Source organism: Euprymna scolopes, chromosome 10 (assembly GCF_053919585.1).
Source record: "Euprymna scolopes isolate OS-2025 chromosome 10, ASM5391958v1, whole genome shotgun sequence".
Taxonomy (NCBI): domain Eukaryota; kingdom Metazoa; phylum Mollusca; class Cephalopoda; order Sepiida; family Sepiolidae; genus Euprymna; species Euprymna scolopes.
In genome coordinates, this window is record NC_136491.1 from 57,156,176 (window position 1) to 57,176,481 (window position 20,306).

A 20,306-nucleotide genomic window follows, 5' to 3' on the forward strand; every position below is an offset into this window, starting at 1 on the left:
TCGAAATGTAGTAGTAGTACCATTTAAACGATCGAAATGTAGTAGTACCATTTAAACGATCTAAATGTAGTAGTACCATTTAAACGATCGAAATGTAGTAGTAGTACCATTTAAACGATCGAAATGTAGTAGTACCATTTAAACGATCGAAATGTAGTAGTAGTACCATTTAAACGATCGAATTGTAGTAGTAGTACCATTTAAACGATCGAAATGTAGTAGTAGTACCATTTAAACGATCGAAATGTAGTAGTAGTACCATTTAAACGATCGAAATGTAGTAGTAGTACCATTTAAACGATCGAAATGTAGTAGTAGTACCATTTAAACGATCGAAATGTAGTAGTACCATTTAAACGATCGAAATGTAGTAGTAGTACCATTTAAACGATCGAAATGTAGTAGTACCATTTAAACGATCGAAATGTAGTAGTACCATTTAAACGATCGAAATGTAGTAGTACCATTTAAACGATCGAAATGTAGTAGTAGTACCATTTAAACGATCGAAATGTAGTAGTAGTACCATTTAAACGATCGAAATGTAGTAGTACCATTTAAACGATCGAAATGTAGTAGTACCATTTAAACGATCGAAATGTAGTAGTAGTACCATTTAAACGATCGAAATGTAGTAGTAGTACCATTTAAACGATCGAAATGTAGTAGTAGTACCATTTAAACGATCGAAATGTAGTAGTACCATTTAAACGATCGAAATGTAGTAGTACCATTTAAACGATCGAAATGTAGTAGTACCATTTAAACGATCGAAATGTAGTAGTAGTACCATTTAAACGATCGAAATGTAGTAGTAGTACCATTTAAACGATCGAAATGTAGTAGTACCATTTAAACGATCGAAATGTAGTAGTAGTACCATTTAAACGATCGAAATGTAGTAGTACCATTTAAACGATCGAAATGTAGTAGTACCATTTAAACGATCGAAATGTAGTAGTACCATTTAAACGATCGAAATGTAGTAGTACCATTTAAACGATCGAAATGTAGTAGTAGTACCATTTAAACGATCGAAATGTAGTAGTAGTACCATTTAAACGATCGAAATGTAGTAGTACCATTTAAACGATCGAAATGTAGTAGTAGTACCATTTAAACGATCGAAATGTAGTAGTAGTACCATTTAAACGATCGAAATGTAGTAGTACCATTTAAACGATCGAAATGTAGTAGTACCATTTAAACGATCGAAATGTAGTAGTAGCACCATTTAAACGATCGAAATGTAGTAGTACCATTTAAACGATCGAAATGTAGTAGTACCATTTAAACGATCGAAATGTAGTAGTAGTACCATTTAAACGATCGAAATGTAGTAGTACCATTTAAACGATCGAAATGTAGTAGTATCATTTAAACGATCGAAATGTAGTAGTACCATTTAAACGATCGAATGTAGTAGTACCATTTAAACGATCGAAATGTAGTAGTACCATTTAAACGATCGAAATGTAGTAGTAGTACCATTTAAACGATCGAAATGTAGTAGTACCATTTAAACGATCGAAATGTAGTAGTACCATTTAAACGATCGAAATGTAGTAGTAGTACCATTTAAACGATCGAAATGTAGTAGTACCATTTAAACGATCGAAATGTAGTAGTACCATTTAAACGATCGAAATGTAGTAGTACCATTTAAACGATCGAAATGTAGTAGTACCATTTAAACGATCGAAATGTAGTAGTACCATTTAAACGATCGAAATGTAGTAGTAGTACCATTTAAACGATCGAAATGTAGTAGTAGTACCATTTAAACGATCGAAATGTAGTAGTAGTACCATTTAAACGATCGAAATGTAGTAGTAGTACCATTTAAACGATCGAAATGTAGTAGTACCATTTAAACTATCGAAATGTAGTAGTAGTACCATTTAAACGATCGAAATGTAGTAGTAGTCCCATTTAAACGATCGAAATGTAGTAGTACCATTTAAACGATCGAAATGTAGTAGTACCATTTAAACGATCGAAATGTAGTAGTACCATTTAAACGATCGAAATGTAGTAGTAGTAGTACCATTTAAATGATCGAAATGTAGTAGTACCATTTAAACGATCGAAATGTAGTAGTACCATTTAAACGATCGAAATGTAGTAGTAGTACCATTTAAACGATCGAAATGTAGTAGTAGTACCATTTAAACGATCGAAATGTAGTAGTACCATTTAAACGATCGAAATGTAGTAGTACCATTTAAACGATCGAAATGTAGTAGTAGTACCATTTAAACGATCGAAATGTAGTAGTACCATTTAAACGATCGAAATGTAGTAGTAGTACCATTTAAACGATCGAAATGTAGTAGTAGTACCATTTAAACGATCGAAATGTAGTAGTACCATTTAAACGATCGAAATGTAGTAGTACCATTTAAACGATCGAAATGTAGTAGTACCATTTAAACGATCGAAATGTAGTAGTAGTAGTACCATTTAAACGATCGAAATGTAGTAGTACCATTTAAACGATCGAAATGTAGTAGTACCATTTAAACGATCGAAATGTAGTAGTAGTACCATTTAAACGATCGAAATGTAGTAGTACCATTTAAACGATCGAAATGTAGTAGTAGTACCATTTAAACGATCAAAATGTAGTAGTAGTACCATTTAAACGATCGAAATGTAGTAGTACCATTTAAACGATCGAAATGTAGTAGTACCATTTAAACGATCGAAATGTAGTAGTACCATTTAAACGATCGAAATGTAGTAGTAGTACCATTTAAACGATCGAAATGTAGTAGTAGTACCATTTAAACGATCGAAATGTAGTAGTACCATTTAAACGATCGAAATGTAGTAGTACCATTTAAACGATCGAAATGTAGTAGTACCATTTAAACGATCGAAATGTAGTAGTAGTCCCATTTAAACGATCGAAATGTAGTAGTACCATTTAAACGATCGAAATGTAGTAGTACCATTTAAACGATCGAAATGTAGTAGTAGTACCATTTAAACGATCGAAATGTAGTAGTACCATTTAAACGATCGAAATGTAGTAGTAGTACCATTTAAACGATCGAAATGTAGTAGTACCATTTAAACGATCGAAATGTAGTAGTACCATTTAAACGATCGAAATGTAGTAGTACCATTTAAACGATCGAAATGTAGTAGTAGTACCATTTAAACGATCGCAATGTAGTAGTACCATTTAAACGATCGAAATGTAGTAGTACCATTTAAACGATCGAAATGTAGTAGTACCATTTAAACGATCGAAATGTAGTAGTACCATTTAAACGATCGAAATGTAGTAGTAGTACCATATAAACGATCGAAATGTAGTAGTACCATTTAAACGATCGAAATGTAGTAGTAGTACCATTTAAACGATCGAAATGTAGTAGTACCATTTTAACGATCGAAATGTAGTAGTAGTACCATTTAAACGATCGAAATGTAGTAGTACCATTTAAACGATCGAAATGTAGTAGTACCATTTAAACGATCGAAATGTAGTAGTAGTACCATTTAAACGATCGAAATGTAGTAGTACCATTTAAACGATCGAAATGTAGTAGTAGTACCATTTAAACGATCGAAATGTAGTAGTACCATTTAAACGATCGAAATGTAGTAGTACCATTTAAACGATCGAAATGTAGTAGTACCATTTAAACGATCGAAATGTAGTAGTACCATTTAAACGATCGAAATGTAGTAGTACCATTTAAACGATCGAAATGTAGTAGTAGTACCATTTAAACGATCGAAATGTAGTAGTAGTACCATTTAAACGATCGAAATGTAGTAGTAGTACCATTTAAACGATCGAAATGTAGTAGTACCATTTAAACGATCGAAATGTAGTAGTACCATTTAAACTATCGAAATGTAGTAGTAGTACCATTTAAACGATCGAAATGTAGTAGTACCATTTAAACGATCGAAATGTAGTAGTACCATTTAAACGATCGAAATGTAGTAGTACCATTTAAACGATCGAAATGTAGTAGTAGTAGTACCATTTAAATGATCGAAATGTAGTAGTACCATTTAAACGATCGAAATGTAGTAGTAGTACCATTTAAACGATCGAAATGTAGTAGTAGTACCATTTAAACGATCGAAATGTAGTAGTAGTACCATTTAAACGATCGAAATGTAGTAGTACCATTTAAACGATCGAAATGTAGTAGTACCATTTAAACGATCGAAATGTAGTAGTAGTACCATTTAAACGATCGAAATGTAGTAGTACCATTTAAACGATCGAAATGTAGTAGTAGTACCATTTAAACGATCGAAATGTAGTAGTAGTACCATTTAAACGATCGAAATGTAGTAGTACCATTTAAACGATCGAAATGTAGTAGTACCATTTAAACGATCGAAATGTAGTAGTACCATTTAAACGATCGAAATGTAGTAGTAGTACCATTTAAACGATCGAAATGTAGTAGTAGTAGTACCATTTAAATGATCGAAATGTAGTAGTACCATTTAAACGATCGAAATGTAGTAGTACCATTTAAACGATCGAAATGTAGTAGTAGTACCATTTAAACGATCGAAATGTAGTAGTAGTAGTACCATTTAAATGATCGAAATGTAGTAGTACCATTTAAACGATCGAAATGTAGTAGTAGTACCATTTAAACGATCGAAATGTAGTAGTAGTACCATTTAAACGATCGAAATGTAGTAGTAGTACCATTTAAACGATCGAAATGTAGTAGTACCATTTAAACGATCGAAATGTAGTAGTACCATTTAAACGATCGAAATGTAGTAGTAGTACCATTTAAACGATCGAAATGTAGTAGTACCATTTAAACGATCGAAATGTAGTAGTAGTAGTAGTACCATTTAAACGATCGAAATGTAGTAGTAGTACCATTTAAACGATCGAAATGTAGTAGTACCATTTAAACGATCGAAATGTAGTAGTACCATTTAAACGATCGAAATGTAGTAGTACCATTTAAACGATCGAAATGTAGTAGTAGTAGTACCATTTAAACGATCGAAATGTAGTAGTACCATTTAAACGATCGAAATGTAGTAGTACCATTTAAACGATCGAAATGTAGTAGTAGTACCATTTAAACGATCGAAATGTAGTAGTACCATTTAAACGATCGAAATGTAGTAGTAGTACCATTTAAACGATCAAAATGTAGTAGTAGTACCATTTAAACGATCGAAATGTAGTAGTACCATTTAAACGATCGAAATGTAGTAGTACCATTTAAACGATCGAAATGTAGTAGTACCATTTAAACGATCGAAATGTAGTAGTACCAATTAAACGATCGAAATGTAGTAGTACCATTTAAACGATCGAAATGTAGTAGTACCATTTAAACGATCGAAATGTAGTAGTACCATTTAAACGATCGAAATGTAGTAGTACCATTTAAACGATCGAAATGTAGTAGTAGTACCATTTAAACGATCGAAATGTTGTAGTACCATTTAAACGATCGAAATGTAGTAGTACCATTTAAACGATCGAAATGTAGTAGTACCATTTAAACGATCGAAATGTAGTAGTACCATTTAAACGATCGAAATGTAGTAGTACCATTTAAACGATCGAAATGTAGTAGTACCATTTAAACGATCGAAATGTCGTAGTAGTACCATTTAAACGATCGAAATGTAGTAGTACCATTTAAACGATCGAAATGTAGTAGTACCATTTAAACGATCGAAATGTAGTAGTAGTACAATTTAAACGATCGAAATGTAGTAGTACCATTTAAACGATCGAAATGTAGTAGTACCATTTAAACGATCGAAATGTAGTAGTAGTACCATTTAAACGATCGAAATGTAGTAGTACCATTTAAACGATCGAAATGTAGTAGTACCATTTAAACGATCGAAATGTAGTAGTACCATTTAAACGATCGAAATGTAGTAGTACCATTTAAACGATCGAAATGTAGTAGTAGTACCATTTAAACGATCGAAATGTAGTAGTACCATTTAAACGATCGAAATGTAGTAGTACCATTTAAACGATCGAAATGTAGTAGTAGTACCATTTAAACGATCGAAATGTAGTAGTACCATTTAAACGATCGAAATGTAGTAGTAGTACCATTTAAACGATCGAAATGTAGTAGTACCATTTAAACGATCGAAATGTAGTAGTATCATTTAAACGATCGAATTGTAGTAGTAGTACCATTTAAACGATCGAAATGTAGTAGTACCATTTAAACGATCGAAATGTAGTAGTACCATTTAAACGATCGAAATGTAGTAGTACCATATAAACGATCGAAATGTAGGAGTACCATTTAAACGATCGAAATGTAGTAGTAGTACCATTTAAACGATCGAAATGTAGTAGTACCATTTAAACGATCGAAATGTAGTAGTAGTACCATTTAAACGATCGAAATGTAGTAGTACCATTTAAACGATCGAAATGTAGTAGTAGTACCATTTAAACGATCGAAATGTAGTAGTACCATTTAAACGATCTAAATGTAGTAGTACCATTTAAACGATCGAAATGTAGTAGTAGTACCATTTAAACGATCGAAATGTAGTAGTACCATTTAAACGATCGAAATGTAGTAGTAGTACCATTTAAACGATCGAATTGTAGTAGTAGTACCATTTAAACGATCGAAATGTAGTAGTAGTACCATTTAAACGATCGAAATGTAGTAGTAGTACCATTTAAACGATCGAAATGTAGTAGTAGTACCATTTAAACGATCGAAATGTAGTAGTAGTACCATTTAAACGATCGAAATGTAGTAGTACCATTTAAACGATCGAAATGTAGTAGTAGTACCATTTAAACGATCGAAATGTAGTAGTACCATTTAAACGATCGAAATGTAGTAGTACCATTTAAACGATCGAAATGTAGTAGTACCATTTAAACGATCGAAATGTAGTAGTAGTACCATTTAAACGATCGAAATGTAGTAGTACCATTTAAACGATCGAAATGTAGTAGTACCATTTAAACGATCGAAATGTAGTAGTAGTACCATTTAAACGATCGAAATGTAGTAGTAGTACCATTTAAACGATCGAAATGTAGTAGTAGTACCATTTAAACGATCGAAATGTAGTAGTACCATTTAAACGATCGAAATGTAGTAGTACCATTTAAACGATCGAAATGTAGTAGTACCATTTAAACGATCGAAATGTAGTAGTAGTACCATTTAAACGATCGAAATGTAGTAGTAGTACCATTTAAACGATCGAAATGTAGTAGTACCATTTAAACGATCGAAATGTAGTAGTAGTACCATTTAAACGATCGAAATGTAGTAGTACCATTTAAACGATCGAAATGTAGTAGTACCATTTAAACGATCGAAATGTAGTAGTACCATTTAAACGATCGAAATGTAGTAGTACCATTTAAACGATCGAAATGTAGTAGTAGTACCATTTAAACGATCGAAATGTAGTAGTAGTACCATTTAAACGATCGAAATGTAGTAGTACCATTTAAACGATCGAAATGTAGTAGTAGTACCATTTAAACGATCGAAATGTAGTAGTAGTACCATTTAAACGATCGAAATGTAGTAGTACCATTTAAACGATCGAAATGTAGTAGTACCATTTAAACGATCGAAATGTAGTAGTAGCACCATTTAAACGATCGAAATGTAGTAGTACCATTTAAACGATCGAAATGTAGTAGTACCATTTAAACGATCGAAATGTAGTAGTAGTACCATTTAAACGATCGAAATGTAGTAGTACCATTTAAACGATCGAAATGTAGTAGTACCATTTAAACGATCGAAATGTAGTAGTACCATTTAAACGATCGAATGTAGTAGTACCATTTAAACGATCGAAATGTAGTAGTACCATTTAAACGATCGAAATGTAGTAGTAGTACCATTTAAACGATCGAAATGTAGTAGTACCATTTAAACGATCGAAATGTAGTAGTACCATTTAAACGATCGAAATGTAGTAGTAGTACCATTTAAACGATCGAAATGTAGTAGTACCATTTAAACGATCGAAATGTAGTAGTACCATTTAAACGATCGAAATGTAGTAGTACCATTTAAACGATCGAAATGTAGTAGTACCATTTAAACGATCGAAATGTAGTAGTACCATTTAAACGATCGAAATGTAGTAGTAGTACCATTTAAACGATCGAAATGTAGTAGTAGTACCATTTAAACGATCGAAATGTAGTAGTAGTACCATTTAAACGATCGAAATGTAGTAGTACCATTTAAACGATCGAAATGTAGTAGTACCATTTAAACTATCGAAATGTAGTAGTAGTACCATTTAAACGATCGAAATGTAGTAGTAGTCCCATTTAAACGATCGAAATGTAGTAGTACCATTTAAACGATCGAAATGTAGTAGTACCATTTAAACGATCGAAATGTAGTAGTACCATTTAAACGATCGAAATGTAGTAGTAGTAGTACCATTTAAATGATCGAAATGTAGTAGTACCATTTAAACGATCGAAATGTAGTAGTACCATTTAAACGATCGAAATGTAGTAGTAGTACCATTTAAACGATCGAAATGTAGTAGTAGTACCATTTAAACGATCGAAATGTAGTAGTACCATTTAAACGATCGAAATGTAGTAGTACCATTTAAACGATCGAAATGTAGTAGTAGTACCATTTAAACGATCGAAATGTAGTAGTACCATTTAAACGATCGAAATGTAGTAGTAGTACCATTTAAACGATCGAAATGTAGTAGTAGTACCATTTAAACGATCGAAATGTAGTAGTACCATTTAAACGATCGAAATGTAGTAGTACCATTTAAACGATCGAAATGTAGTAGTACCATTTAAACGATCGAAATGTAGTAGTAGTAGTACCATTTAAACGATCGAAATGTAGTAGTACCATTTAAACGATCGAAATGTAGTAGTACCATTTAAACGATCGAAATGTAGTAGTAGTACCATTTAAACGATCGAAATGTAGTAGTACCATTTAAACGATCGAAATGTAGTAGTAGTACCATTTAAACGATCAAAATGTAGTAGTAGTACCATTTAAACGATCGAAATGTAGTAGTACCATTTAAACGATCGAAATGTAGTAGTACCATTTAAACGATCGAAATGTAGTAGTACCATTTAAACGATCGAAATGTAGTAGTAGTACCATTTAAACGATCGAAATGTAGTAGTAGTACCATTTAAACGATCGAAATGTAGTAGTACCATTTAAACGATCGAAATGTAGTAGTACCATTTAAACGATCGAAATGTAGTAGTACCATTTAAACGATCGAAATGTAGTAGTAGTCCCATTTAAACGATCGAAATGTAGTAGTACCATTTAAACGATCGAAATGTAGTAGTACCATTTAAACGATCGAAATGTAGTAGTAGTACCATTTAAACGATCGAAATGTAGTAGTACCATTTAAACGATCGAAATGTAGTAGTAGTACCATTTAAACGATCGAAATGTAGTAGTACCATTTAAACGATCGAAATGTAGTAGTACCATTTAAACGATCGAAATGTAGTAGTACCATTTAAACGATCGAAATGTAGTAGTAGTACCATTTAAACGATCGCAATGTAGTAGTACCATTTAAACGATCGAAATGTAGTAGTACCATTTAAACGATCGAAATGTAGTAGTACCATTTAAACGATCGAAATGTAGTAGTACCATTTAAACGATCGAAATGTAGTAGTAGTACCATATAAACGATCGAAATGTAGTAGTACCATTTAAACGATCGAAATGTAGTAGTAGTACCATTTAAACGATCGAAATGTAGTAGTACCATTTTAACGATCGAAATGTAGTAGTAGTACCATTTAAACGATCGAAATGTAGTAGTACCATTTAAACGATCGAAATGTAGTAGTACCATTTAAACGATCGAAATGTAGTAGTAGTACCATTTAAACGATCGAAATGTAGTAGTACCATTTAAACGATCGAAATGTAGTAGTAGTACCATTTAAACGATCGAAATGTAGTAGTACCATTTAAACGATCGAAATGTAGTAGTACCATTTAAACGATCGAAATGTAGTAGTACCATTTAAACGATCGAAATGTAGTAGTACCATTTAAACGATCGAAATGTAGCAGTACCATTTAAACGATCGAAATGTAGTAGTAGTACCATTTAAACGATCGAAATGTAGTAGTAGTACCATTTAAACGATCGAAATGTAGTAGTAGTACCATTTAAACGATCGAAATGTAGTAGTACCATTTAAACGATCGAAATGTAGTAGTACCATTTAAACTATCGAAATGTAGTAGTAGTACCATTTAAACGATCGAAATGTAGTAGTACCATTTAAACGATCGAAATGTAGTAGTACCATTTAAACGATCGAAATGTAGTAGTACCATTTAAACGATCGAAATGTAGTAGTACCATTTAAACGATCGAAATGTAGTAGTAGTAGTACCATTTAAATGATCGAAATGTAGTAGTACCATTTAAACGATCGAAATGTAGTAGTAGTACCATTTAAACGATCGAAATGTAGTAGTAGTACCATTTAAACGATCGAAATGTAGTAGTAGTACCATTTAAACGATCGAAATGTAGTAGTACCATTTAAACGATCGAAATGTAGTAGTACCATTTAAACGATCGAAATGTAGTAGTAGTACCATTTAAACGATCGAAATGTAGTAGTACCATTTAAACGATCGAAATGTAGTAGTAGTACCATTTAAACGATCGAAATGTAGTAGTAGTACCATTTAAACGATCGAAATGTAGTAGTACCATTTAAACGATCGAAATGTAGTAGTACCATTTAAACGATCGAAATGTAGTAGTACCATTTAAACGATCGAAATGTAGTAGTAGTACCATTTAAACGATCGAAATGTAGTAGTAGTAGTACCATTTAAATGATCGAAATGTAGTAGTACCATTTAAACGATCGAAATGTAGTAGTAGTACCATTTAAACGATCGAAATGTAGTAGTAGTACCATTTAAACGATCGAAATGTAGTAGTAGTAGTACCATTTAAATGATCGAAATGTAGTAGTACCATTTAAACGATCGAAATGTAGTAGTAGTACCATTTAAACGATCGAAATGTAGTAGTAGTACCATTTAAACGATCGAAATGTAGTAGTAGTACCATTTAAACGATCGAAATGTAGTAGTACCATTTAAACGATCGAAATGTAGTAGTACCATTTAAACGATCGAAATGTAGTAGTAGTACCATTTAAACGATCGAAATGTAGTAGTACCATTTAAACGATCGAAATGTAGTAGTAGTAGTAGTACCATTTAAACGATCGAAATGTAGTAGTAGTACCATTTAAACGATCGAAATGTAGTAGTACCATTTAAACGATCGAAATGTAGTAGTACCATTTAAACGATCGAAATGTAGTAGTACCATTTAAACGATCGAAATGTAGTAGTAGTAGTACCATTTAAACGATCGAAATGTAGTAGTACCATTTAAACGATCGAAATGTAGTAGTACCATTTAAACGATCGAAATGTAGTAGTAGTACCATTTAAACGATCGAAATGTAGTAGTACCATTTAAACGATCGAAATGTAGTAGTAGTACCATTTAAACGATCAAAATGTAGTAGTAGTACCATTTAAACGATCGAAATGTAGTAGTACCATTTAAACGATCGAAATGTAGTAGTACCATTTAAACGATCGAAATGTAGTAGTACCATTTAAACGATCGAAATGTAGTAGTACCAATTAAACGATCGAAATGTAGTAGTACCATTTAAACGATCGAAATGTAGTAGTACCATTTAAACGATCGAAATGTAGTAGTAGTACCATTTAAACGATCGAAATGTAGTAGTACCATTTAAACGATCGAAATGTAGTAGTACCATTTAAACGATCGAAATGTAGTAGTAGTACCATTTAAACGATCAAAATGTAGTAGTAGTACCATTTAAACGATCGAAATGTAGTAGTACCATTTAAACGATCGAAATGTAGTAGTACCATTTAAACGATCGAAATGTAGTAGTACCATTTAAACGATCGAAATGTAGTAGTACCATTTAAACGATCGAAATGTAGTAGTACCATTTAAACGATCGAAATGTAGTAGTACCATTTAAACGATCGAAATGTAGTAGTAGTACCATTTAAACGATCGAAATGTAGTAGTACCATTTAAACGATCGAAATGTAGTAGTACCATTTAAACGATCGAAATGTAGTAGTACCATTTAAACGATCGAAATGTAGTAGTAGTCCCATTTAAACGATCGAAATGTAGTAGTACCATTTAAACGATCGAAATGTAGTAGTACCATTTAAACGATCGAAATGTAGTAGTAGTACCATTTAAACGATCGAAATGTAGTAGTACCATTTAAACGATCGAAATGTAGTAGTAGTACCATTTAAACGATCGAAATGTAGTAGTACCATTTAAACGATCGAAATGTAGTAGTACCATTTAAACGATCGAAATGTAGTAGTACCATTTAAACGATCGAAATGTAGTAGTAGTACCATTTAAACGATCGCAATGTAGTAGTACCATTTAAACGATCGAAATGTAGTAGTACCATTTAAACGATCGAAATGTAGTAGTACCATTTAAACGATCGAAATGTAGTAGTACCATTTAAACGATCGAAATGTAGTAGTACCATTTAAACGATCGAAATGTAGTAGTAGTACCATTTAAACGATCGAAATGTAGTAGTACCATTTTAACGATCGAAATGTAGTAGTACCATTTAAACGATCGAAATGTAGTAGTACCATTTAAACGATCGAAATGTAGTAGTACCATTTAAACGATCGAAATGTAGTAGTAGTACCATTTAAACGATCGAAATGTAGTAGTAGTACCATTTAAACGATCGAAATGTAGTAGTACCATTTAAACGATCGAAATGTAGTAGTACCATTTAAACGATCGAAATGTAGTAGTACCATTTAAACGATCGAATGTAGTAGTACCATTTAAACGATCGAAATGTAGTAGTACCATTTAAACGATCGAAATGTAGTAGTAGTACCATTTAAACGATCGAAATGTAGTAGTACCATTTAAACGATCGAAATGTAGTAGTACCATTTAAACGATCGAAATGTAGTAGTACCATTTTAACGATCGAAATGTAGTAGTAGTACCATTTAAACGATCGAAATGTAGTAGTACCATTTAAACGATCGAAATGTAGTAGTACCATTTAAACGATCGAAATGTAGTAGTACCATTTAAACGATCGAAATGTAGTAGTACCATTTAAACGATCGAAATGTAGTAGTAGTACCATTTAAACGATCGAAATGTAGTAGTAGTACCATTTAAACGATCGAAATGTAGTAGTAGTACCATTTAAACGATCGAAATGTAGTAGGACCATTTAAACGATCGAAATGTAGTAGTACCATTTAAACGATCGAAATGTAGTAGTACCATTTAAACGATCGAAATGTAGTAGTAGTACCATTTAAACGATCGAAATGTAGTAGTACCATTTAAACGATCGAAATGTAGTAGTACCATTTAAACGATCGAAATGTAGTAGTACCATTTAAACGATCGAAATGTAGTAGTACCATTTAAACGATCGAAATGTAGTAGTAGTAGTACCATTTAAACGATCGAAATGTAGTAGTAGTACCATTTAAACGATCGAAATGTAGTAGTACCATTTAAACGATCGAAATGTAGTAGTACCATTTAAACGATCGAAATGTAGTAGTACCATTTAAACGATCGAAATGTAGTAGTACCATTTAAACGATCGAAATGTAGTAGTACCATTTAAACGATCGAAATGTAGTAGTACCATTTAAACGATCGAAATGTAGTAGTACCATTTAAACGATCGAAATGTAGTAGTAGTACCATTTAAACGATCGAAATGTAGTAGTACCATTTTAACGATCGAAATGTAGTAGTACCATTTAAACGATCGAAATGTAGTAGTACCATTTTAACGATCGAAATGTAGTAGTAGTACCATTTAAACGATCGAAATGTAGTAGGACCATTTAAACGATCGAAATGTAGTAGTACCATTTAAACGATCGAAATGTAGTAGTACCATTTAAACGATCGAAATGTAGTAGTAGTACCATTTAAACGATCGAAATGTAGTAGTACCATTTAAACGATCGAAATGTAGTAGTACCATTTAAACGATCGAAATGTAGTAGTACCATTTAAACGATCGAAATGTAGTAGTACCATTTAAACGATCGAAATGTAGTAGTAGTAGTACCATTTAAACGATCGAAATGTAGTAGTAGTACCATTTAAACGATCAAAATGTAGTAGTAGTACCATTTAAACGATCGAAATGTAGTAGTACCATTTAAACGATCGAAATGTAGTAGTACCATTTAAACGATCGAAATGTAGTAGTACCATTTAAACGATCGAAATGTAGTAGTACCATTTAAACGATCGAAATGTAGTAGTACCATTTAAACGATCGAAATGTAGTAGTACCATTTAAACGATCGAAATGTAGTAGTAGTACCATTTAAACGATCGAAATGTAGTAGTACGATTTAAACGATCGAAATGTAGTAGTACCATTTATACGATCGAATGTAGTAGTACCATTTAAACGATCGAAATGTAGTAGTACCATTTAAACGATCGAAATGTAGTAGTACCATTTAAACGATCGAAATGTAGTAGTAGTAGTACCATTTAAACGATCGAAATGTAGTAGTAGTACCATTTAAACGATCGAAATGTAGTAGTACCATTTAAACGATCGAAATGTAGTAGTACCATTTAAACGATCGAAATGTAGTAGTACCATTTAAACGATCGAAATGTAGTAGTACCATTTAAACGATCGAAATGTAGTAGTACCATTTAAACGATCGAAATGTAGTAGTACCATTTAAACGATCGAAATGTAGTAGTACCATTTAAACGATCGAAATGTAGTAGTAGTACCATTTAAACGATCGAAATGTAGTAGTACCATTTTAACGATCGAAATGTAGTAGTACCATTTAAACGATCGAAATGTAGTAGTACCATTTAAACGATCGAAATGTAGTAGTAGTACCATTTAAACGATCGAAATGTAGTAGGACCATTTAAACGATCGAAATGTAGTAGTACCATTTAAACGATCGAAATGTAGTAGTACCATTTAAACGATCGAAATGTAGTAGTAGTACCATTTAAACGATCGAAATGTAGTAGTACCATTTAAACGATCGAAATGTAGTAGTACCATTTAAACGATCGAAATGTAGTAGTACCATTTAAACGATCGAAATGTAGTAGTACCATTTAAACGATCGAAATGTAGTAGTAGTAGTACCATTTAAACGATCGAAATGTAGTAGTAGTACCATTTAAACGATCGAAATGTAGTAGTACCATTTAAACGATCGCAATTTAGTAGTACCATTTAAACGATCGAAATGTAGTAGTACCATTTAAACGATCGAAATGTAGTAGTACCATTTAAACGATCGAAATGTAGTAGTACCATTTAAACGATCGAAATGTAGTAGTACCATTTAAACGATCGAAATGTAGTAGTACCATTTAAACGATCGAAATGTAGTAGTAGTACCATTTAAACGATCGAAATGTAGTAGTACCATTTTAACGATCGAAATGTAGTAGTAGTAGTACCATTTAAATGATCGAAATGTAGTAGTACCATTTAAACGATCGAAATGTAGTAGTACCATTTAAACGATCGAAATGTAGTAGTAGTACCATTTAAACGATCGAAATGTAGTAGTAGTACCATTTAAACGATCGAAATGTAGTAGTACCATTTAAACGATCGAAATGTAGTAGTAGTACCATTTAAACGATCGAAATGTAGTAGTACCATTTAAACGATCGAAATGTAGTAGTAGTACCATTTAAACGATCGAAATGTAGTAGTAGTACCATTTAAACGATCGAAATGTAGTAGTACCATTTAAACGATCGAAATGTAGTAGTACCATTTAAATGATCGAAATGTAGTAGTAGTACCATTTAAACGATCGAAATGTAGTAGTACCATTTAAACGATCGAAATGTAGTAGTAGTACCATTTAAACGATCGAAATGTAGTAGTACCATTTAAACGATCGAAATGTAGTAGTACCATTTAAACGATCGAAATGTAGTAGTAGTACCATTTAAACGATCGAAATGTAGTAGTACCATTTAAACGATCGAAATGTAGTAGTACCATTTAAACGATCGAAATGTAGTAGTACCATTTAAACGATCGAAATGTAGTAGTAGTACCATTTAAACGATCGAAATGTAGTAGTAGTACCATTTAAACGATCGAAATGTAGTAGTAGTACCATTTAAACGATCGAAATGTAGTAGTACCATTTAAACGATCGAAATGTAGTAGTACCATTTAAACGATCGAAATGTAGTAGTACCATTTAAACGATCGAAATGTAGTAGTACCATTTAAACGATCGAAATGTAGTAGTAGTACCATTTAAACGATCGAAATGTAGTAGTAGTACCATTTAAACGATCGAAATGTAGTAGTAGTACCATTTAAACGATCGAAATGTAGTAGTACCATTTAAACGATCGAAATGTAGTAGTACCATTTAAACGATCGAAATGTAGTAGTACCATTTAAACGATCGAAATGTCGTAGTAGTACCATTTAAACGATCGAAATGTAGTAGTACCATTTAATCGATCGAAATGTAGTAGTACCATTTAAACGATCGAAATGTAGTAGTAGTACCATTTAAACGATCGAAATGTAGTAGTACCATTTAAACGATCGAAATGTAGTAGTACCATTTAAACGATCGAAATGTAGTAGTAGTACCATTTAAACGATAGAAATGTAGTAGTACCATTTAAACGATCGAAATGTAGTAGTACCATTTAAACGATCGAAATGTAGTAGTACCATTTAAACGATCGAAATGTAGTAGTACCATTTAAACGATCGAAATGTAGTAGTACCATTTAAACGATCGAAATGTAGTAGTAGTACCATTTAAACGATCGAAATGTAGTAGTAGTACCATTTAAACGATCGAAATGTAGTAGTAGTACCATTTAAACGATCGAAATGTAGTAGTACCATTTAAACGATCGAAATGTAGTAGTAGTACCATTTAAACGATCGAAATGTAGTAGTAGTACCATTTAAACGATCGAAATGTAGTAGTACCATTTAAACGATCGAAATGTAGTAGTACCATTTAAACGATCGAAATGTAGTAGTAGCACCATTTAAACGATCGAAATGTAGTAGTACCATTTAAACGATCGAAATGTAGTAGTACCATTTAAACGATCGAAATGTAGTAGTAGTACCATTTAAACGATCGAAATGTAGTAGTACCATTTAAACGATCGAAATGTAGTAGTACCATTTAAACGATCGAAATGTAGTAGTACCATTTAAACGATCGAATGTAGTAGTACCATTTAAACGATCGAAATGTAGTAGTACCATTTAAACGATCGAAATGTAGTAGTAGTACCATTTAAACGATCGAAATGTAGTAGTACCATTTAAACGATCGAAATGTAGTAGTACCATTTAAACGATCGAAATGTAGTAGTAGTACCATTTAAACGATCGAAATGTAGTAGTACCATTTAAACGATCGAAATGTAGTAGTACCATTTAAACGATCGAAATGTAGTAGTACCATTTAAACGATCGAAATGTAGTAGTACCATTTAAACGATCGAAATGTAGTAGTACCATTTAAACGATCGAAATGTAGTAGTAGTACCATTTAAACGATCGAAATGTAGTAGTAGTACCATTTAAACGATCGAAATGTAGTAGTATCATTTAAACGATCGAAATGTAGTAGTACCATTTAAACGATCGAAATGTAGTAGTACCATTTAAACGATCGAAATGTAGTAGTACCATTTAAACGATCGAAATGTAGTAGTAGTACCATTTAAACGATCGAAATGTAGTAGTACCATTTAAACGATCGAAATGTAGTAGTACCATTTAAACGATCGAAATGTAGTAGTACCATTTAAACGATCGAAATGTAGTAGTACCATTTAAACGATCGAAATGTAGTAGTAGTAGTAGTACCATTTAAATGATCGAAATGTAGTAGTACCATTTAAACGATCGAAATGTAGTAGTACCATTTAAACGATCGAAATGTAGTAGTAGTACCATTTAAACGATCGAAATGTAGTAGTAGTACCATTTAAACGATCGAAATGTAGTAGTAGTACCATTTAAACGATCGAAATGTAGTAGTACCATTTAAACGATCGAAATGTAGTAGTACCATTTAAACGATCGAAATGTAGTAGTACCATTTAAACGATCGAAATGTAGTAGTAGTACCATTTAAACGATCGAAATGTAGTAGTACCATTTAAACGATCGAAATGTAGTAGTACCATTTAAACGATCGAAATGTAGTAGTACCATTTAAACGATCGAAATGTAGTAGTAGTACCATTTAAACGATCGAAATGTAGTAGTACCATTTAAACGATCGAAATGTAGTAGTAGTACCATTTAAACGATCGAAATGTAGTAGTACCATTTAAACGATCGAAATGTAGTAGTACCATTTAAACGATCGAAATGTAGTAGTAGTACCATTTAAACGATCGAAATGTAGTAGTACCATTTAAACGATCGAAATGTAGTAGTACCATTTAAACGATCGAAATGTAGTAGTAGTACCATTTAAACGATCGAAATGTAGTAGTACCATTTAAACGATCGAAATGTAGTAGTACCATTTAAACGATCGAAATGTAGTAGTAGTACCATTTAAACGATCGAAATGTAGTAGTACCATTTAAACGATCGAAATGTAGTAGTACCATTTAAACGATCGAAAAATAGTAGTACCATTTAAACGATCGAAATGTAGTAGTACCATTTAAACGATCGAAATGTAGTAGTACCATTTAAACGATCGAAATGTAGTAGTAGTACCATTTAAACGATCGAAATGTAGTAGTAGTACCATTTAAACGATCGAAATGTAGTAGTATCATTTAAACGATCGAAATGTAGTAGTACCATTTAAACGATCGAAATGTAGTAGTACCATTTAAACGATCGAAATGTAGTAGTACCATTTAAACGATCGAAATGTAGTAGTAGTACCATTTAAACGATCGAAATGTAGTAGTACCATTTAAACGATCGAAATGTAGTAGTACCATTTAAACGATCGAAATGTAGTAGTACCATTTAAACGATCGAAATGTAGTAGTACCATTTAAACGATCGAAATGTAGTAGTAGTAGTAGTACCATTTAAATGATCGAAATGTAGTAGTACCATTTAAACGATCGAAATGTAGTAGTACCATTTAAACGATCGAAATGTAGTAGTAGTACCATTTAAACGATCGAAATGTAGTAGTAGTACCATTTAAACGATCGAAATGTTGTAGTAGTACCATTTAAACGATCGAAATGTAGTAGTACCATTTAAACGATCGAAATGTAGTAGTACCATTTAAACGATCGAAATGTAGTAGTACCATTTAAACGATCGAAATGTAGTAGTACCATTTAAACGATCGAAATGTAGTAGTACCATTTAAACGATCGAAATGTAGTAGTACCATTTAAACGATCGAAATGTAGTAGTACCATTTAAACGATCGAAATGTAGTAGTAGTACCATTTAAACGATCGAAATGTAGTAGTACCATTTAAACGATCGAAATGTAGTAGTACCATTTAAACGATCGAAATGTAGTAGTACCATTTAAACGATCGAAATGTAGTAGTATCATTTAAACGATCGAAATGTAGTAGTAGTACCATTTAAACGATCGAAATGTAGTAGTAGTACCATTTAAACGATCGACGTTTTTGTGCTCCAGGACGGACTTTTCTGCATAGTCACCAACATTCCTCATGCACTTTACTAGGAATTTAATGGCGCATATCTGCTTCTGATGAACGTAATTTACAAGGGATTGCTTTCTTAGAGTCTTATACTGTTAATATCCGCAACAGAGAGATGAAACATTCGGTTGATGCATACATGGATGTAGATACTAAGACCGTGCAAGTTGCAACCCATCAGATCTATTCTCGAGGAAGAAAAAATAGAAGGCAGAACTATATATTAGTGATAGGGCGATTCCATTATTTTTCCCGATTCCGATACAATTACCGATTCTGATACAATTACGGACTCCGATTCCTTATAATATTCTTTATAAATCTCCAAATATTTAGCTATAAAATAGGTATTTTGTCCCGATTACTGTAAAAACACTTGTGAGGTGAGAGGTCTACAGATTTTAGTTTTACTAAAAGTTTAAAATTAATGAACATTTTTTATCATTACTATCAGCAATGAAAGATTTTTCCTAAACTAAAACCAAATTAAAAAA